This window comes from Dryobates pubescens, chromosome 3 (genome assembly GCF_014839835.1).
Source record: "Dryobates pubescens isolate bDryPub1 chromosome 3, bDryPub1.pri, whole genome shotgun sequence".
NCBI classification, from domain to species: Eukaryota; Metazoa; Chordata; class Aves; order Piciformes; family Picidae; genus Dryobates; species Dryobates pubescens.
Genome location: NC_071614.1, coordinates 30,432,552 through 30,455,101, shown reverse-complemented (window position 1 = coordinate 30,455,101; position 22,550 = coordinate 30,432,552).

Below are 22,550 nucleotides of genomic sequence, written 5' to 3'. Positions count from 1 at the left end.
TTCATTTTTTAAATTATTTGCTCTTTATTACAGTTCTACTTACTAAATAATTTGGAGGGCATAACACACATTGAAGATCAGGTATGAAATGCCTGTATCAAAGTACTCAGATTTTTGTATGATATGAACAGGAGATTACTTCAAGTAGTTTTACTGACTTCTTCCACATCTTTCCTAAGACGTCAGAATATGTATGAAAAGGAGAGAGATATTTCATAGAATCATAGAATTGTTTAATCTGGAAAAGAACTTTAAGAGCATTGAGTCCAAACATTATCTAACTTTACCAAGTTTGATGTTAAACCATGTCCCTTAGTACCACATTTCTTCATCTTTTAAACATCTCCAGGGACAGGGATTCAATCATGTCCCATGGGAGCCTATTCATGTGATCGATAAACCTTTCAGTCAAGAAGTTTCTTCTAATATTCAGTCCAGACTTCCCCTGGTGCAACTTGAGGTGATTTTTTCTTGTTCTATCACTTGTTACTGGGGAGGAGAAACTACCTCAGTACAACCTCCTTTCAGGAAGCACAAAGGTCTCCCCTCAGCCTTCTTTTCTCCAGGCTGAACAACTCTAACTGCCTCAGCTGATCCTCAGAACAGTTATTCACAAGAGCCTTCACCAGCTTTGTTGCTGTCCTCTGGATCCGCTTCAAGACCTCGATGTCTTTCCTGTAATGAGAGGCCCACAAACCATGGGGAAAGAAATATCACACCAGAGGGAAACTATAGCGCATTCAGTATAGGTTACTAATGTGGACAACTGGGATTGTGACTATCAGGTACACAGCAACATTACCTGCCCCAGGTGAGTGTACCTGGCTGACTGTTTCCAAACTGCTTAGAATGTCTTTTTTCTCATGCTGGTTTGCCTTTATTCTTTTTCTTATGCAGCTTTTAACACTAGACAAGGATTCTTTACTTAGGAGTCAGTCTTCACTTTGTCTACTTCTCACAGCAGCTGCTATTCCAAAAGGCTCTCATTCATCTAGCCAAGTTGTTTCTAAGCCCACTTTTCCTTCAACAAATTCTGCCATGTCTCTTTTCCACACTGATGTTCAAAGCTGTCTCCTGCCTCATCAATCCTGGCTAGCAGTTGTCCTCCATCCTCTTTATTTGAACTTCCTTGCATGGCTAGTCCACCCTGTCCTCAAAACCCAGTCATCTGCTTCTTTCCCTCTACCGTCTATCCTCACCTTCCTGGTTCGAAAACAGATCCTTGAGCACTGACAGAGCATATGCTTGGGTGCTGGTTGAGAGGGGATTATGGCAGTCATGTTTTCTGTTCTCAGTTCCAGTTTTCAATCCTATTCAGCTTTATCCAGACTTTTGAGGGAAAACCCTCCTGATTTCCCAGAGATGTGCGTTTATATAGCCATTTCATGACCTCAAGATGTCTCCGGTATGGAGAATTAGAAAAGGGCAAAAATAGTCACCAAGGAGGGAATACAGCCTGTTGCTGTTATAATTGCAGAAGTTCTTTATGATGATATAAAACTAGAGTTATTTGTTAAATTAAAAAAAAATAGTTATAACATCTATTTTTTTGACACATTCAGGCAGATTTTTCACAGAAGTGGAAAGAAACACGTCAGAAACGTGAGACAGTCTTGTCCTCTTTAAATTTTTTTTTCTTCCCCCCAAAGTATGATGAATATTTCAAAAAGCAGTTGTCTTGATTGTTTCTATGTGGATAAAAAGTATATATATTTATGTTAGTCTTGTTCTCCCTAATAACTGAAATGTTACTGAAAATTATTATGCAGATATAATAGCATAATTGGTGATAGATGTTATTCGTACAGTTACAAAACCTGGGAATTTTAATAGGATTTTTTTGGGCACTGTTTTTTATTTTTGTTTGTTTGGGGGTTTTTGGTTGGTTGGTTCTTTTTTTTTTCACAACACATGCTGTCATTCTTTGCTTAGCATATTCTGAATTTTATCCATGACAAAACCAGATGAGTTTCACCAGTCTTTCCTCTAGAGACCTAGATTCACCCTAGTTTAATCTATATAAGATCTGCTGCTGCATGGAAAAACAAAACAAACCAACCAACCAACCAAAAAAACCCCAAAACCAACCAGCTGAAAAAAACCCAAAGAACAAAAAGAAAGGAATGCCAGATGGAAAATCAGAACACTAAATTGATAGATTTTGATCTCATCTGACAATATTTTCATTTCTTTTGACTGCTGCTCCACGAGCCTGATATCCCCCCCACAGTAAGCTGTTAATGCTTTTGCTTCTCATATACACTCAACACTGAAACATCTTTCTTTTCCTTCTCTCTTTCCCTCTTTCCATCTGTCTGTCTGCAGGTAACTTATGCTTTCAAGATTTCTTACAAGGCTCCTAAATCTTTTTTTCAGTTCACAGCATGATTTTATTTCATTCATCATTGCTCTGGAAGTAATTCTTTTTGCAATATTATGCTTGTTATGACAAAGCTAAGGAAAAATAATTTATTAACCAAAGTTAGAACTAATAGGTCCTTTCTAGTTCATCTTTTAAACAAAACAAAAACAACTGAAGAACAGTAAATACCTAGCAAATTTCACAATCAGGGACAAAATGAATGCTTCTATTGTTTTATTCATCTAGTAGGTTATTATATCTACAGCTTTGATGCTACATGAGATTACCTGTGTGGTTTTGCTCCAATTATTGAGAGCAAAATTGAAGGACTTTCACAATGCATTAAGTCTACCAACTTTGATGTTATGCTGAACATCCCTGACTCAAATTCGGATTGTCAGAAATGGCTTAGAATAACTGGATACACATCAAAATACTCAGAGTACTCAGAAGCAGCGCAACATCAAAGTGTGTATTTTGACATTATTTTTGAGGCCAAATAAAACAACAGTTAAAATAGTGATAGATTTTGGATTTTGTGACAAGTTACAGAAGCCATCCCTTTTCTTCTATCTCAGTTACTGAGCTAGATTGGTACCCTTTCAAAATGCTACCAGGTAACAGGAATATTGTGAAAGCAGGATACAGGAAATGACTTAGGGACTTAGTCATTGTGACATAGAACACTAAGATTTTTAAAACTTAAATTTCCATTTGTGGAAATGGAAATTTTAATGCTTGACTGAGTTCATGGAGTGAATGGAGAAGCAAGGCATCTAATTTGCATTTACAAGAAATGTCACAGGGAAGGGTGGAATTTAAGTTCTTAATTTCTTCTTCCATTTACAAATTTATGAAACCTGGATTCAGGACTTGGAAAATTTTCCAGCACCTGTGCACTTGGATGATATCAAGACTCTTGTGCCTGGTGGTGCTTTTATTTCTTTTTAAATGGTGGCAGTGGTGTTTGGCTTATGTTTTGCCTGGTAGGCAGTGTAAGCATTCAGAAGGAGATGACTTACACTGAAGGCTTGTCTTTGGCTCACGCTGAGTTCTGTAAGGTTGCATGCTTTGGTTAAATTGTCATAAACTCTGGATCATTCAATACCTTCTGATTTCAGTTAAGTTTACAATATAAAACTATGACTGAGTCAAAAGGAAATTGCTACTTGTTTCTTTCTTTGAGCAACCCATTATGAGAGAAGAAATGTTCCAACTTTCATATATACATTCTGCTTAAATGTGACTTTTGGTTGTTGGTGTTTTTTTGTTTGGTTGGTTGTTTTTCGTTTTTCTTTTTAAATAGCTTCAGATATTTACCATGAATCAACTCAGTCCCTCTTGAACCAAGTGTTGTAAATCTTGAAAAATCTTTAGAGAATTCTGACTTGTACTAGCCACAGTCTGGTAAATATTTTTTGAAGTACAGTTTTGAAAAGAGTAACAAAATCAAGTTCTTAAGCAAGCTAAATTTCCCCATTTTAATACAAAGCTCATAAAATTATTCATGTTTGGCATAAAAATAAATTCACTCTTTGGAATCTTGCAACAATCTTTAAGACATGAATGTACTTGAAAGAGATTTGGCTACAGCTGAGGAGGATTTGCATTGCATAGTGGACTCACAATTTGTGATAATAAATGGAAGAAAATCATGAGGACCCTAAAATAAAATTATAACATGTTTTATGTAGGCATTTTCATTTTCTAAGCACTATTCGAATACCCTCTAATAACCAGCATGCCTCTGAGACTGGTTATTTAGAATTGCAAAGACTGGCATATAGGATTAAAGCAATCTAGTCTAGTGTACTGTTTCTGATAGTGGACTGTATCAGCTTCTTGAGAGAAGCACATCTCTCTGTGATTATTATTTTTTTTTTAAATTATATTTAGCCTACTGAGAATTTAGCTTTTGCCTTGAAGCATTAAGATTCTGCAAATCTTGCAAATATTTTCAAAAGAAGTAATTCTTATAAATGTTTTCAACTGCTTCACTTTCAAAGCTTGATAAAGTGCAACTGAAGATCATTTCTCTCCCCTTCTCTGGACTTTTTTTCTGCGGTGTTGCATCTAAAACTGGTTGGTACAGATCTGATAGCTTTGTTCCTTCAAAACCAATACTGTTTTCATTGGCTCTCTCCATAGATTTCATTATAAAAGAGCAATAATCAGATAGATAGTAAAAAAAAAAGTTATGTCTACAATTATAGTATTGTGGGTCAGTGTTAATAACGTGTTCTACATTATTGTATTGCTGCTCACACTTCTTCACCCTGCTCTGTCTATAATAGAACCTCTAAAATTAGAACTGTAGAGCAATTTAGGTTGTAAATATCTTCAGGAAGTCATTTAAACCAATGTCCTGCTTAAAACAAGGCTCACTTCAAAGTTATATCTGGTTTCTCAGGACTGCATCCAGCCAAGGTCTAAAAACCTCCAGTGATGGAGGTTCCACAGGCTCCTGGACACTTACAACACTGTCTGACTACTCGGAATAGTGACTACTACTTGGAATTAAAAAAAAAAAAGTCTTGTATTCTCTCTTTGGTGTAAGTCTCTCTTACACACATACATAACAGCTGTTTGATGGAAATGAATGTGGCCTAAATTCTATCTCTGTCCCCATTACATGGTATTTCCTATTGTCTGGCTGTAGACCTTCAGAGGCACATGGTCAATAGAAAACAGCAGGGGCTGAGACTTGGTTGAAATGTAGGCCATCTGAATATAGGCTTTCAGCTCTGTCATACACAGCTGCAACTTTCTCAACCTTTCCTCTAAATACCAAGCACTTTGTCTCCTGTCATATAAATCAGCCAGAGCCAGATTTTTCTATTCTAGCTGGGTTTGTGTGCCTTCCTCCTCGCTGGGTGCCTTCCAGTAGTGCATTAATCAATATGACTCAGAGCTGTCTCTGGTGTTTTTGTTGGTTTAGTCAGCTTCTCCTCAGAGGCAACTATCTGGCCACCTTAAAAGAAGCACCACTTTTCTCAGCCTTTTCCAATTGTAAGTAGGAGAAAGCATTTGATGAGTGGATGAAGTTGACTAGGGAGAGACAAGAGTGTTTTGTGCAATGTATCTCTTCCTTTTGATCCTCTCCTGTAATTTTCAATGTGAATTTCTGATTTTGCATCATCTGCTAGAATGTCACATCATTGTGATGGAAGCCAGATACTGAGACAGAATAGATGCACATACGCAGAAGTAAAGACATTTAATTGAGACCAGTAGAAAACTAATATTATGGTAATATTTAAAAATGGTAAATAGGACAACCTGAGTAATTATAGGCCTGTCAGAATGACATCGATCCTTGGTGAAATAAGGGAACAGCTGATATAGGGCTCTGTTAGTAAAGACCTGAAAGATGGAATTAATGCCAATCAACATGAGTTTATGGAAAATAGAACCTGTCAAAGTTACCTATCTTTTTTTTTTCAGATTACAAAATAGTTTCAAAAGTAATAGTACTGTTGTAACATACTCTACAAATTCACAGTATCACAGTATCACCAAGGTTGGAAAAGACCACAAAGATCATCAAGTCCAACCTGTTACCACAGACCTCATGACTAAACCATGGCACCAAGTGCCACGTCCAATCCCCTCTTGAACACCTCCAGGGATGGTGACTCCACCACCTCACTGGGCAGCCCATTCCAATGGCGAACGACTCGCTCAGTGAGGAACTTTCTGCTCACCTAAAGCCTGAACTTCCCCTGGTGCAGCTTGAGACTCTGTCTTCTTGTTCTGGTGCTGGTTGCTATAGAGAAGAGACCAAGCCCTTCCTGGCTACAACCACCCTTCAGGTTTTTGTAGAGAGCAATGAGGTCTCCCCTGAGCCTCCTCTTCTCCAGGCTAAACAATTCCAGCTCCCTCAGCCTCTCCTCATAGGGCTTGTGTTCAAAACCCCTCACCAGCCTCATTGCCCTTCTCTGGACACGTTCAAGTGTCTCGATGTCCTTCTTAAACTGAGGGGCCCAGAACTGGATACAGGACTCAAGGTGTGGTCTAACCAATGCAGAGTACAGGGGCACAATGACTTCCCTCCTCCTGCTGGCCACACTATTCTTAATGCAGGCCAGGATGCCATTGGCCCTCTTGGCCACCAGAGCACCCTGCTGGCCCATGTTTAGGCGGGTGTCAATCAGCACCTCCAGGTCCCTTTCTGTTTGGCTGCTCTCCAGCCACTCAGACCCCAGCCTGTATCTCTGCATGGGGTTGTTGTGGCCAAAGTGCAGCACCCAGCAGTTGGACTTGTTGAATGCCATCATGTTGGACTCTGCCCATCTGTCCAGTCAGTCGAGGTCCCTCTACAGAGCCCTTCTACCCTCTAACAGATCAACATCTGCTCCCAACTTGGTGATATCTGCAAATTTGCTGATGACTGACTCAATGCCCTCATCCAGATCATCAATGAAGATGTTAAAGAGGATGGGGCCCAGCACTGATCCCTGGGGGACACCGCTAGTGACTGGCTGCCAGCTGGATGTGGCACCATTCACCGCCACTCTCTGGGCTTGGCCCTCCAGCCAGTTCCTAAGCCATCAAAGTGTGCTCCCATCCAAGCCATGGACTGACAGCTTGGCCAGGAGTTTGCTATGGGGGATGGTGTCAAAGGCCTTGCTGAAGTCCAGGTAGACCACATCCACAGGCCTCCCCACATCCACCAGGTGGGTCACCTGATCATAGAAGGAGATCATTATTTGACTTGGCAGTGCATCAAGAACTAAAAATACATAAAATACACATGGCACACATTAAATGGATTGTAACATTTTATTACTGATGGATGGCAAGATCTAATTTTAAATGCACTGTCATCCATGGCAGAAATTATCAAAATATTTGTTTCTGGACCATACAAAATTTAACACTTTCTCAGCATCTAGGAATAAGCATAAGATTAACTCTAATGAAGTTTCCAGATGATTAAAGTAGAATTTACTAGAGAGAAGAGTGGTTCAATCTTCCAGTGAGACTGTATATTTGATGAACTGAACACAAATCACATCTGAGACTAACTGTGAAGTCCTACAACTAAGAAAGTTTACAGTAGTATTACATTTATTTTTAATAGTAAAAAAGCTTCAGAGAAACAAGAAGGAAGATGTAATATCCTTTAATAGGCCAAAGAATGCAGTCAAAATGTGGGCTCTCTTCCTGGATGAGTGTGTATCATCATTTATTCATCTATATCATGCAGTTTAATAACAAAAAAACCTGCCTTTTCTTGCAAAATATTCTGGCCATATAAGGTTGAAGATTCCCTGTAAGCACACCACCTTTTATAAGGCTGGAGGGTTAATCAGTGGTTAATCTGTGGTTAATCAGTCCATTACAGCCTGATGGATTTAATCTAATTCTCAAATATATAAGGAAGGATCTCCTGTGTTGTCATCCAAGCAGTTCTTTTTTGCTGCTTTTAAAAATATGTTGCAACTTTAGGGAGAAATAAAGTATGTGAATACTTTTTGGTTAAGAAAAACCCTAAGGCTAGGATGGCAATTTCTTGGCCAAGACTGGGTGATTTTCTAAAACATATCCCAGACAAACTAAACAGCAACCCACTCAGGGTAGTTGCATACTTCTTTTTAACCAGATGCCTGCTTACAAACTGCTTGCCTGCTTACAAACTTACAAACTGCTTGCCTGAAATCCCAATGGCTCAAATCATGGTTTTCCTTTCATTCCCACAAGGTAAACTTACAAGTAATATTGATAATCTGTTTTCTGTGTTATTTTTTGACCTACTCTACAAATCATTATACCCTGATTTCCATCAAAACCATCCCTCATTTTCCCCTTGCTGCCCAAAAACGTACGTGCTGTTTGCTAGCCTAAACGAACGAATCTTGTCTCTCCCTCAGTACATCACTTCATCCTTAGCCAAGGTCTTACACCTAGCACCTGAAGTCCCTCACAGACATCTATCTCATAACCTGACACGCCCTCAGTCTTGAGCACAATCTGGTGTTTACACAACATGGAAGTGGATATACTGTAACATCTGATCTTAACAGACACTGCTGCAAGTGTGCTACAATGCAATGAACTTTGAAGAAGCTTTTTACAAACAAAAATTAAAAATCTACATTTAAAGACTGGGATGAATCAATTGACCACAGGATATTTCTATTACTTTGGCATTTCATCAATGTTTCTCTCAGGACTTGTCTGCAGTTGCAAGTTAATTCAAGTGAAGATGGGCTGTGAATTTAAAATGAAACAACTTCTGAGTAACTCCACATATTCTTCTACTGCAAAAATAGTGATCTACTGTTAGCAAATCTGTCTAGAAAGTTTCCAATTTTCCATCTAGGTATTTCAAAATACTGATCTGTGCTTTTTTTGCAGTAAAAGAATAATCCCTGAATAATTTCATGAGTAAAAAGCACTTTTCTTTCTTCAAAGTCCAAACCTGTGAAGGAACTACTCTAAGCCTATACTACCTCACTTCAGCATTGCCTGCCAGCCCCAGTGAATGTTTCTTCACAGCTACTGGCTTCTTTTTCAAGTTACTTTTTCATGTAGTGAAGAGCAAGTGCTCCAAAAGATACATGTTCCTTTTTAGCTTCTCTAGAAGCAGTTGCTATTAAGATCCCGGGAGCTTCTGCTTTTCCATCTTGCTTTATGCCATCTGGCCATCCATTTTCTATGATAAGAATATGTCCGTTAGGAGAATTCCTCAATCTACTGTTACACTGAGTTTCTGTTTGTGTCAAAATCCTTTTGGGGAAACTTTCCACAGAGTGGCGGACACTATTTTACTTCTCCTTATTTACATGTCTTAATTTCCTCTGGCAGTTTATTCTCATGCTCATTGTCTCCAACTCCTACTCTTTCTTGGGACTAGTTCAGTTTTGAAGTTTATGGACTGCAGTTTGCTCACTTTTGTTGGTTATGGACTAGTTTTTTATCCATCATTGTCTTTTGTTACAACTGCCCCATGAAACAATTCTTCACTATGAAGTACAGAATATCCTTGTCAGATAACAGAGTCATAGAATCATAGAATTGTTTCAGTTGGAAAAGACTTTTAAGATCACTGAATCCAGCCCTGAAACTGATGCCACCATGGCAATTAAACCACGTCCCAAAGAGCCATGTCCCCATGTTAATTGAACACCTGTGATATCAGGCTTCACAACTAATGGCAAAGTTGAATAAATTGTATTTAATCAGTATAATTGTGCCCAAAGGCCAAAGACAGTTTGGTATTGTGTATATGGATAGACAGCACTTGTCTCTGTTCCAGAGGTCTTACAATCACCCCTCAAAAAAACCCCAAAATCAAACAAACAAAAATCCCCAAACAAACAAAACCAGCAAAAAAAATGCAAACAATTGCCTTTTAACTTAATTGTAAATAATTAATATTGATTACTTTTAACATCAAAATCCCAAGCTGGAATCTGTTTTCTCCACCCCACTTCCCATCCTATATTGCTGTCTGCTTACTCAGTTCACTTGAGAAATAACAGGTAGAATTACTGCTTTAATCAGCCATTTTAGGGTACCCTAAAGAATATTACTGACTAGGGATGTGTGTTCTTGCAATGCACTATCTCTCTAGAGAGAAAACATTCTAAAAGATGCCATGCTGGCCAGAACAAGCTGTTGTACCTACTAATAGCAAGAAAAAAGATTTAAGAAAAAAGGTATATACTTCCATAACATTGTGTGGTATTAATCAGTAATTTAGAGACTTCCTAAACTGAAGCTGTGCTTGAGGTCCATTTATCAGCCTCTAATGTACTGACCAGACATTACTTAGTTAACTTTGTTAACTGGGCTCCATAGCATCCTGTCACAGTGATCTCCCCAGCTTTCCTGTCTGATGGTTCCATTGGATGCCCCTCCTTACTGTCTTCTGAACAACAGTGACTGATCATTCCTTATTCACTTTCTCCACCACATTTTTTTGTTTTACAGAGCTCTGCAGTAGTTATTTGAAGAGTTCTAGAGTTTTAGTATCTTGTGTAAATGCTCATTTATGCCTTTGAGCCTCCATTTGAGATGGAGGATCAAAACTTGCATTCTGGAGGACTAGGGGATTAAGTCTCCCTTATGTGGTAGGCTATATGATGAGTTTGTATCATCTATACTGAGCTCATGAAATCTGCCATGGTGCCACTTGCCTTTGGCTAAGAAGTCTGTCAGCAGTTTGCTAAGGACAGCTCAATCCATAATGGTGTAGGGGATCTGCAACCAGAAAACAGGATTAGTGAGAGGGGCAAATCCTTATTTGAATCTCGGAAGCTGAGAATACTCATAAAAAAGTTGAAAGCACCAGGAATTTATATAGTGGCAGGACAATAGTTTCTCTTCCTGTGCCATACTGACAATCCCCAGTACCTTGTTTGGCCTTTACTTAGAATAAATTTTCTGCAATGAGTTAATGTTGTCATGGAGCTTTCCATAATTATCCACTCAAACCAGCAGTTATATCTAAAGGAGGAATGCAGGAAAAGAAGATCATTAAAGGCCTTCCATTGTGCATTCAAGTTATATTTTTTTCTGTGCATCACCCTCAACTAATGTATTTTCATCCAGCTGTTCAGTGCCACAAACTTCCTCCACAGCTCTTCACTGTCAGCTCCAGATTGACTACCCTCAATACTTCTTTAATACCTGTGAATTGCCATGTATCACAGCTTTCTCATTTACTAAACATTTATTAACAAGTTGAACCACACTGGCACCATGCAGGACCAAAGAAGCAGTTGGGGAAACCCAAGAGGGTCAGAGCTGAACCAGGTATGGAGGAAGAACCTGGATATCTGTTAGGACAAACTGAGAAGAGTAGGCCAGTGAAGCTCAGTGAGAGCAGAAAGAAGCGTGGTTAAGTCAGGAAACATCCATGCTTCAGGGTGGCATCCAAGATGACTACTGGATGAGGTTAGAGAAAGGTCTGTTAGAAGTTAGAGCTACTGAAATATAAGGCAAAACTAAAGGAGAGTACAAAACTAAAGAGAGTGCTACAAATACTGTCATGTTCCTACCTGCAGGGATTGTCCTGATAGAGCAGGTCACATGCCTATACTTCACTAATGAGGTTAATCAAGACCCTGGGAAATGGGTACAGACACTGCCTACAGGGTTAGGTTACACACACAGGGTCTTGTACCAAACCTCTGAAGTGATCCTTGCAAAACTCCTCTGGCAAATGATAACTCATGGATCATCTATTTCTGTCTCTTGTTAATATATGGAAGGACTTATTTTCTTTAGAAAATTTTACTGAAGAAAATGCTGGGTTTCTACTTTTACAATGATAGGTTTCAGCCCTCAAAACATATTATTTGATTTTTCTCATTGACAAATTATTTTAATAATGATAAAATTATCCATCCGTTAAAGAAATAGGAGAGCAAAGAATCAATGGTGAACCATGATGGTTGACTTGATTCCTCTCTTCAACAATAAATTACTTTAAATGAAGCATATACCCAACTCTTTTTCTTCTCCTCCCCATCCCCCCTTTTTTTGTTGTTGTTTTTGGCTTCATTTTAACAGTTCTGGCTGATTTCATACTTTTTTTTTTTTTTTTAACTTTTCTACTGTAGAGAAATGGACAGAGATGCAGTTTTGAAAATGTTCCCTGTGTTGTGAGTTTTTAGTGAAGGTTTACATAACTTACTTGTTTGGAGCTTTGTTTTCATCCCACCCTGTAAATGACTAATACCCTTCCTTGTAGTAATCTCAGTCTTTTAGTTACACGGGCTTTTAGAGGAACAAATGGCTAGAAATCCCATGGATACTGGTGTGTGGCAGAAATTCTGTCACTGAAGATTTTCTTTTATATACTCCTATGGAGCAGCTAAAGTTACTGTGGGATCAATAATGTGGAACTAAAAGCAGTAATTGTGAAATATGCTTGTCCCTGTGCTGGAGCAGAGATTTTGGTATAAAAGTATTTCAGCCTGTGGGTTGGAAAATAATTGTCAAGCAAGGCCCACCAAAAAAGGCACCTTAAATGCTGGATTTTCACCATCCTGAAGTTTGAGAGATAACACAACATTAATGCAGTCTCTCCCACCTCTTCACCACACTCGTACCCTCACTAAGGAACAGACATAGCTGGCAATTATTTGTGTTGCTGCATTGATTCAGATTATGTCATCTTAGGTGAATGCAGCCTTGTTCTGGAAATGCAGGCTGCATCTATACTACTAAGTAAAAAAAAGCTGTAGAACACTAACCTGCACAGCATAGTTTTCACTTGCACAGATAATTTCACTCAGGGCAGCTGTAGCCAAGGTATTCATTTTTTGATGTTCACTGGGCTACAGTGGTAGATTTTGTCCAGTCAGAAGGAAAATACACCAGAGACTGTGTCAGTAATACAATAAAATGAATTATTCTTGGACAGTGTCCAGGATCTGCTGGTTGACAGCCTATATACCTGAATGGGCCAGGTCAGCAGCCTGCAATGACTTGCACTGGATGAAGTAGAAATACTCCTTCATGGTTCATGGCTCTGTTTCTGAGTCAAGACACAGCTCTGGGCCCAGGTACCTGTGTGGCTTCTGTTTCTGGAGGTACCTGATTAGGTGATGGGCTGGGAATGTGCCTGCTGCCTTAGCTGACAAGGTCCAACAGGCTCTTGTGGTGTGTGGCAAAAACATAGTTCAGAGAGGCATCTGTGGAGCATCAGGCATTCCCCAGCCCATTTTGAATAGCAGGCAAATTCATGACAAGCAGTTTGTCAGTAGGTAAGTTATAAACAGAGAAAAGGACTACACTTGTCAAATTGATGCTTTTCTGTGAATTCCTCACTCAGGTCCAATTCTCAGCTGTACCCCAGATGTCCCAAGGATTAATTAGGTAATATTTCTGGAATACTGTGAGGATGAAAATTGCTAGAATGGTGTTAAATGTTTTATTTACATAGCTTATAAAAAGCAGCCCAGTGGTCCCACATGGGGTTCAGCCCACCCCTGTGTTCCCAAATTTCCACTGCAGGTTGAATCAGGATGGCTTTTATCATGGTATAACGTATTTTTATTGCAGTACTAGAGCAAATGGATCCCTTAAATTATGTGATTAGTTTCAGTACATCTCACTCTTCAGAACAGCTATCATAAAGCGTGAGATTTTGAAAGCATTGCCAAATTTAAATTTAGACTACAGTCTATGAGTTCATGTCAAAAATTTATGCACAACCTCATTTGTCAGGCAGCATTATTGATTTTATAATGTGCAATGTTTTTCTTATTGAAAAAGTGTTCCCAGGTCTGAGCTTATTAACACAGTGTTGATTACTCTTTGGGGGCAAGCAAATGTTTTTTCCATTTATTAAAGATGATAAAAAATGGGAAATCATGGGTTTTATACATGCATTATGTGAATGAAAATTATGGTTACTGATTAAATAATATGAAGCTTGAAAATTAAAGTATAACACAATATTTCCCCTTTGTAAAGTTGTGTAAGTTGATAGAAAATTTGCCTGTATTTCCCACATCTGCTAGGAGAGTTACTTTTCCCTCTTTTTACTGAAAAAACGAAAGATTTACATAAAAGCACAATACAGCATATGTCTTTCCAGCAATTCCTGCATCAAATAAAGTGATAACTCTCTGCTTGTGATGCTGTCATCATGCCTACAGTGAACAAATTCAAATATACCAGAGGATGTAAGGAATTTTTGTAAGGAATAAAAAGCAAGAGAGCAGAAGGCTGCCAAGAAATCTAAAACTGAAGGTTGTTTTCTGGAGGCAATGGGAGGGTGCTGGGTTGGGTTTGTTGGGGTTATTTGTTTGTTTGTTTGTTTGTTTTTGTTTTTCTTTTCTCAGAGACAGTCATATGAAAATCTCAGTTAAATCTTTTACTAACTGAATGAAGAAGCAATCCATCTTCTCTCCCTACCAGCACTTCCTCTAGGATTATAAAGACATAAACTGCAATATTCAATCAGTGCAGTACAGATCGAACTTCTGGCCCTTTTGGAGTCAATGGTTAAACATCCCTGATTTCAGTATGATCAAGAGTTACTTGGTTTTTTTTCCATGACATTGCTCATCAGTCCTGCATACCCTAAAGTGTGCTCAATTCTCAGTTCCTCAGTTGCCCAGATGAAATTTCAGATAGATGCTCTGTTCGTGTTCTTCCCTAAAAGCTGCCTTATTTGCACATTCTGGTTTTCACTGGGAAAATTGCTGGCAAAAGCTCCTCTTATGTATTGTAAATACATAAATAAGCTTTGCAGCAATTAATATCGGTCAAGTTTCAAGACTATCCACATACCTCCACTTTTTGGTTTTTAATCCATTATCAACTTTTCAACTCAATTTGGCTTTATAGACTGCTATAAATGCCTTCTGTTATGTCATATTTATAACCCAGGTCTTCCTCCTCCTCCCAGAGGAGTTTGGAAATGTTATTTTCATGACATGTAACACTGAGCTATTATGTTGAAAGGTTGATAGTCACTGAAGAGGCAAATTCTTAGAAGTATTTCTTCTTGTTGTTTCCTCCTTGATAGCTCAGAGTCTACGTCTCCTCTGGACAGATGGTGGTAAAACTGAAATTGCCTGAAATATTGCACTCTTCCAATTATTTTCTTCAGTCCTAGAATGCAAAACAAGGGTAGGTATCTCCCTTGAAGGAAGCAATATTGATCTTGGCTGGGCACAGCAGGGACTTCATTGGAGTATGTCCTTGTGAGTTTTCAGCATCCTCTCTTACATAAGTCCACTTGGATTTTTAATTATCTTTCAGATTCTCTTTTCATTTTGTTTGCTCAGAAATACAGAATAAAGCCTACCCCCTGTTTTCCATCCAATACACTTGCAGTCTTCTGTTGCAATTATTGTACTATAATCCTTTCTCTGTTTTAATCCTTTTCAATAGTTTATTTCAGAATTAGGATTCTTATCCTTTGATCTATTAATTTACAGTTTAACCTTATGCTCTCTGTCTGCTTTTTATTTGGGGCATTACTGAGGATTGCTTAAGTGGGGAAGAGAAGGCATAGCAGGGCCTTTGTACTACACATTAAGGATCTCTAAAAGGAAAGCATTAGAGGATTCCTCCTAAAGGATGGCTACTGGGTGAAAAATGCAATTTGAATTTGGAAGCTAAGTGGAGTAGAGAAGCCAGAAATCAAAGACCTGGGCAACATTGATGTTCATTCACTGAATGAAACAATTTATGGTTGAATTTGCTGAATAACTTTTTTTTTTGCTTCCCCTTCCACCCGCTCACCCCCCACCCCCAACCAAGAAATGCTCAGGAATGAGCTGAAACTTTAAATTGAATGAAACATTTCCTTTCAAGTTGAAAAATCTATTATTTGCAGGACCCTATTTGTATATTGGAGGTAGCAAGCTTAACAGCTATATTGTTTAATAGAAAATGGAGGAGCACACCAAACTCAAAAGACAGAATGGCTGCCTGAGTGGACAAGACAGAAGGAGCACTATGCAGTCAAAAAGGTGGGTGTAGCACAAATATGGAGTAATTTCAGAAACTTGCAGCTATTTTTCCTCATTTTCTTTTATGTGCAGGAGGGGCAAGGAGTGAGGGTGGTATAAGGGAACTGATTCTCTGTTGGATTCTCAGAGATGTCCATATTGAAAGGGTTCCAGGAGCCCTGAGCCTAAAATACTATTTTAGCTGCATGCTTCCCATGTAACTGGAAGGGAGGAATCCCATGATTCAATTTCTCTCCTCTGAAATGGAAATAATGTATCTTTTGCTCAAAGAGATGATGCAAATGGATAAATCTATCAGTGTAAATAAAGCATTGCGGTAAGAGGGGTCACTGAAAAAAAAATATGTCAGCTCAAGATTCTTAATCTCACTTATCCTCAACAACAATATGTGCAGGATACAGGATCTTCTCATGGCAGTGTGCAAGTATACCTTTGAAGGACCAAAAATGTCAATGTGGGATTTTTAAAGCAAATAATAAAGTATGAAAGAAAAAAAAACAAAGTTGAAAATTCTGAAAATGAGAGTAACAGCTTCACAGGAGTCTTTGCAATCTGTCATGTAAATAGAAAAGATACAGACATCTGCAAAGAACTTCTAGTACATATGGGGATACATTTCAGATTGTCTATTCTGCACCCGAAACATTGCACCATGTTCCTTTGCATACTGGTGAGTTAGCAGCAAGTGAAAGTGAGAAAAGCTGCAGCCACCAGTTTCAATTTGTTTACATAAATGAAATGTACTTCAAAAGTTGCCCATAATGACTTAATTATTTGTCAATGTGACGCAGGGTGTTCTAAAAATTTGTGTGGGGAAGTGAGAAACACGGTCACAGCCCTTGACAGGAAGAAACAAGTTTGACAAAACATCAGACAGAGGTAAAAAACCTGCTTCAAAACCAGCTCTTTTCAGGCTGTGACTTTCCCTGAGGGGAAAAAAAGAAAAAAAAAAATCATGTAATTGCTTATCCAGTTAAGACTGGTGCTGTTTCAAAAAACAAACCCTAAATCCCAAAAATGTAAGAAATAGATCAGCTCCTTTTAAGTCACACCTTCATGTGACTTGAAATGTTGTTGCTTAATCTTAAAAAGCCTTGCCTGTAGTGAATTGTAAGTATTTTAAATCATCATAGACAATTTTGGTGGTACCTCTTCATTTATCTGTTTTGTTTTTGGGTTTTTTTTTCTCTCTCTCTTTTTTTTTATCTTTTAAATCATTGTAACATCTAGAAATCTTGATCCATATGTTTAAATTTATTGTTGTATGTGAAGCCTTACTGACCCTTACCTGCTCTGATGTGATATTCTGCTGTAGCGAAGCTAGTTGTCAAAAGACACGAAGAGTGACCTCTCCTTATCTGTACAGAAACTGCATGTGAATTTTCATATTTTGAACCCAGATTTTAACCACTTGAGAACTGCCAACAAAGATAGAAAACTCTTATAAACCTTGAAGCTGGCTCTGACTCCCAGTTCTGGGCCAAGTGGTCTTCATTAAAATGAGAAGGCATTTCTCTGAGTGGCATTTCTCTGAGTGGCATTTCTCTGAGCAGCCTTTCCTTTTTCTCTTCCGTAAAGAAAGTTGCTGGTTGTCTGGTTTCTTTGTATATTGTTCTGTGGCAGCTGGAGAACCATTACCGGTATATATACCTGTGTTTTATACTATATAGACACTCAAGGAGATGGGAAAAGGTGCACTGTAGTCTAGCCCATTATTAAAATGTCTGCTTCTTTAAAAGGTCAACCTATTTTAACTAACAATCCTCTGCAATAAATATTTCTAAAATAAGTACTGTGATACTCTTCTGATTTTGATTCTCTTAACCCCCATGTAAAGTAATGGGGGTATAAATATTAAACATCCCATTTCCTTTACAGCTCAGATTGATTTGGATTGGAATTCTGATGGCTAGTGTAACTCATTTTCCAAGCCCAAGAAAATCACTTTGTGATAGAATAATAGAATACAACAGAAGAGATTAGGATATGTATAAAGACTGTTAGCAGCCCAAAACTGAAATTGCTATAGTGTTAGGATTCAAATGGCTGTTCTACACAAGGAAGAACGGTGTATTTGTCCCCAGAGACCACACTTTCTGCCCTTTACTTCAGTCCTTCTGTTACACTTACTTGCATCTTAGTTTTGCATTTGAGCTCCACACAAACAAAATTCCTCTGGGGATCTTTGTAGGATCAAACATTTGTTATATGGGTTTGATTGTGAAGAAGGAGGTAATATGGAAAAGACTACGTTCTACAAGTGATTGTAAACCTGAATGCTGAGTTTTCTTCATTCTTTGCTAAAAGACTTATTTATTGGGGAAAAAAAAGTTGCATTTTTCAAGTGCAAATACTTTTTAGCCTTTCTTTGTGCTTGTTTGTTGCCAAAAAAAAAAAAAAAAAAAAAAAAGACTTTGATGGCTTAGTGTCTTTGAGTGGAGTGCAATTTAATGATATTTGTCCTATCAGCTCTGAGAATCTCAGGATCAGATTGCATTCCAGGGCAGCAGTGAAATTGTCCTAATGAATACAGTCATTCATCTGTGAGCTCTATTGTATAACCAAATGGTAATTGTCTGACTTGCAGAAATTTTCTGACAGACTGAGTTGCTTGAAAATGTGCTCTTTCCTTTTTTATTTCCAAATTTCTAGGCATGACACCTTTATTCCTTTTTAACTGCTTGTATTTATGTTCCTAAATTTCTATGACCTTGAAACCTTTTCTTACTTTAGGTGAGTACATTTCTTGTGCTTCAGGTGCTTCAGACCTATGAAAGTGATGTGCCTTGACGAACAGACATTCTTCATATTGCAATTGTTTATACCCAGGGAAAAAGAAACCTGTAAATGTAAATGAATGGTTTTGTGAAGCATATCTTACCAGCCAAACAAATATTCATCTAACTAAAAGTGAGTAGAGAAGAATTTAAAAATGCAACAGTTACACCTAAACCACTTTTCACTATTGCCCATTGTGTGTGAGAGGAACATGTTTGAAGCAAACAAAACAAAGCCCTCAAAGATTTTGTTCTTCCTGTCACCAAAGTGTAGAAGTTTTGTTCCTGTTAAATTCACAAATGGCCATCTTCCTCTGAAGTACTGGGAAAGACAGACAACACAACGACATCTCTCACATTTGGAGTACCTGTTAAGTTTATAAGACATATAATCTCTATCTCATACACCTATAAAACACACACACAAATACATATACTTATGTCGATATGCAGGCATATATATCTACACAGACAAATAATTTATTTTTCATTAAAAGCTTTTTGGGTGTAACACCAGGAAATCAAATATCTTTTTCTACTAAGACTGATATAATACAACTAGAAATGTTAGAGTACTGCCTACACTGTAAAGATGGTGGGCCCCAATACTTTTTCAGACCAGTTATCAGTATAGCTGGTGGGTAGTTTATCCTTCCTGGAGGATATTACAGGTTGATAAGGAGGTGTGGGACTTTGACCATTTGTTTAGAAACTGGATTAAAGTCACCAGAATTTTTCATGTTATTGTCCAACAGAAAGCTGTTAGAATGATACCTTTAAATCACAGGCAAATAAATAGTAAGATGAAAGATTTCATATTTCAGCATGCGTCTCTACCATTCTTTACCCCTTCTCACATCTTCACAGTATTTGGAAGTTTTTAAGGCTAATTAAAATGAGGCTTAAGAAAGAGTTCCAGTCACATTCTTTTTTTATGATTTCTCAGGGAATCTTTGCAAGATCTTCCTCCCTAGAAATACAACACAGGGGAAGCCAGACAGCTCCAGGTTTGGTGGTATGATGGTCTTTTATTTCTGCATTGTCAGTCCAATGCCAGCCTAAGTCCGTATGACTAAAAGTTGCTACCATCTGATAACTCCACAATAGGGTATTGGCAATGCATTTTATGGTTCCAGTTTCCAGCAGTGAGGCATCCACATCATAAAAGCTATCATTGTACTTGGCAGTACTAATTGGCATCCTTGTCACCAACCAAGGAGTATAATGGGCTGATGGTAGTGCCTTCAGATCAGAGTTTAGGAACATTGCTCTTAAAGCTTTTATTCCTGTTCCCTGTGTAGTGCTGCTTTTTTTTTAGGGTGTGTGTGGAGTGGGTGACCAACAGAGACATTTCCAGAGCTGTCAGTCTGGTACTTTTTTCTACAAGTCACTATATTCTAATAAAAACCACTTTGTTACAAAAATATTTACAGCCTTTTTTTGGGTTTTAATTTCCCACAAATATTGATAATTTTGACAAACATCATTAAAATCATCCACTACCTTAGGTACCCGTGGGAATTCCACAGTATCATAGAATTTTAGCTTAATGTGTTCTTACTTTTGAGGCTAGAAGACATAGTCTTGTCATAAAAAAAAAAAAAAAAAAAAAGGTGAAACAAGAGATGTGGACAGATATCATCTTCCAGATCCAAATGCATTGCTTTGTAGAATTCTCTGTCCACAGCTGCCCTCCTCCTAAAAGTGACTGACTCCACTACTGCTCTGGCAGAACAGTTTGTATCAATGTCCTCTGTGTTGCTCTAGGGAAAATCAGACTGTTTCAGACCACACTAGAAGTAGCCTTGCAAATTTTGCCTTAAGGCAGTTGGAGAATTTCATGAAAGCTTTCACCATCATTTACATGAACTCCATAAACTCTTGCAGTGTGTAACAATGAAATCCTTCTGACAAAGGTGAGACGAAAAGAAAGAGTTCTTCCAGACAAGAAGTACAAGAAATCTTACAAGCACGTCCAGGGCCAAAAAGAAACCTAGACAAATGACAGAATGTCCAAATGACACTGAGTTTTAGAGGAACAGTGTGATAAAAATACTGTTAAAAGCAATGAGGAGCACTGCACAAGTGAGTTACGGTGAAGAGACAGAGGACAAGGGAAAAACAAGAAAGAAAGAGAAAGATGAAGAGGTAAAAGAAAGATAAAAAGAAAGTGAAAGTCCTTATGTTTATATTCTTTTGCTGGAGCCAAATGTTATTTAAGATTCTGTAGTGTTTCAAAAATTACTTTATTCTGTGATCAGAGCTGGAAGTGCCAAAATACTATGAAAAAAGCTGGTTTTATATTAATTTTGGCCATGTACAGAAGACGAAGTGTGAAAAATCTCATCACCATTACATTACCTTTCGCATTACATTTCTTTCCTCTTTGAAGTTTCAAGCAGTTAGGATTAACACTTGATTTTGGATCCTAATCGGAATTGAGCCTGAACCTTTTCAGGTACTTCCATCACTAATTAGGAGAGCTGAGTCTGTGTTTACATAATAATAAATAGCTTTTGAGAGCCACTTCTGAGAGGATATGAGTCCCAACAAACTTCCATTATATCACTTATTCAGCAGAGTGTGATAAATTAAATGGTGGAAGTCAATACTACAAGCTCTAATCAGGGTGGAAATTTTGTGGTTAAAATAAAGGCCTTTTATACTCTAACTCTTTTGGTCCTTTTACAGTTCTTTTAACTGTGATATCTGAACAACACCCATGATCTCTGTAAATCCTTTTTTTTCAATCATTGCATTCATATTGAATAAATCTGACAGCCTACATTCTAATAATTATGATGCATTAAAGAGTAATTATAGATTTTTATTACTAAGTAGTGTTATTAAAGAGAATAGTAGTTGAGAAAATAACTTATGAATTGCTTGTACGTTTGTTTTCAAGAAAAAATAAATCATAGCAAGCAACTTAGGGGAAGAGGAGGAGCTTTCTGGTATCCATGGTTTTACAAAACTACCAGCTGTGAATTTTCATACTTCCTCTGGTGCGTGTGCCATTGATCACTATATGAACTGGGATAATGAGCTAGACACAGGCTTGAAATACTACATATATGTTTGAATGTAGTATTAGCAAAGAAAACAATAATACAAAATACCTTAGCAAATGGAAAAGTAGATTCTTATATTTGCAAGGCAAAATGAAACCACTAAAAAGAGACATTTTTTTTTCCCAAAAGAGAATAATCAATGTTATATCTGGTTTGTGGGGCTTTTCTTTTGTAACTAATGTCTGAATTAGAAAATTGTGGTCTCTTTTCTAACAAGTATTACAGAGGGCATACTGTACATCAAAATAGCTGTATGCATACCTAGACCTCTAAGTTTTTCCTTGAGTTCTTCAATTGACATCAATATGATGATCAATCATATTTTATAATTTTCAGTCAGGTTCACTGCTCTTTCTGATCAGCTTTATTGAGGTCAGGGAAGGCATGATATCCTCAACCACCTGAGCATTTATCTTCTTTAATAAGCTCTGTAATTATATGGTCGACTGTGTTATTGGTGGTTTTGCTGTCATCTGTTGCTCTTTATCAATCTTTTTCATCAACAAGTACATTTTTCTTCCACTGGTATGGTCACTGAGAATAAGTTCAATAGCATATTTTTGTGATAGCTAAACCTATGATGCAATAAAACTCTGCCTATAATGTGGTAAAATACATATATTTACCTTTGAGTCTTTCAACTGATTATACCCAAGTGAAAGAATTCAGCATCAGATTCATGATATGGTCATGAAGCCCAGTTGAAACCTCACAGAAACCTTTCAGAATCATTTTTTTCTGGAGAAAGTTTTGTTTATGTATAATTCACTCATTTGTTTATAAATATGTAAGTGTATGAGAGCAAAGGTCTTCAGCTGAGGGGTTGTATGCATGGGAAAATTGATAGCAACATATCAGAAGGACTTTTCTGATACAGTAAATCAAGAAAGAAGTG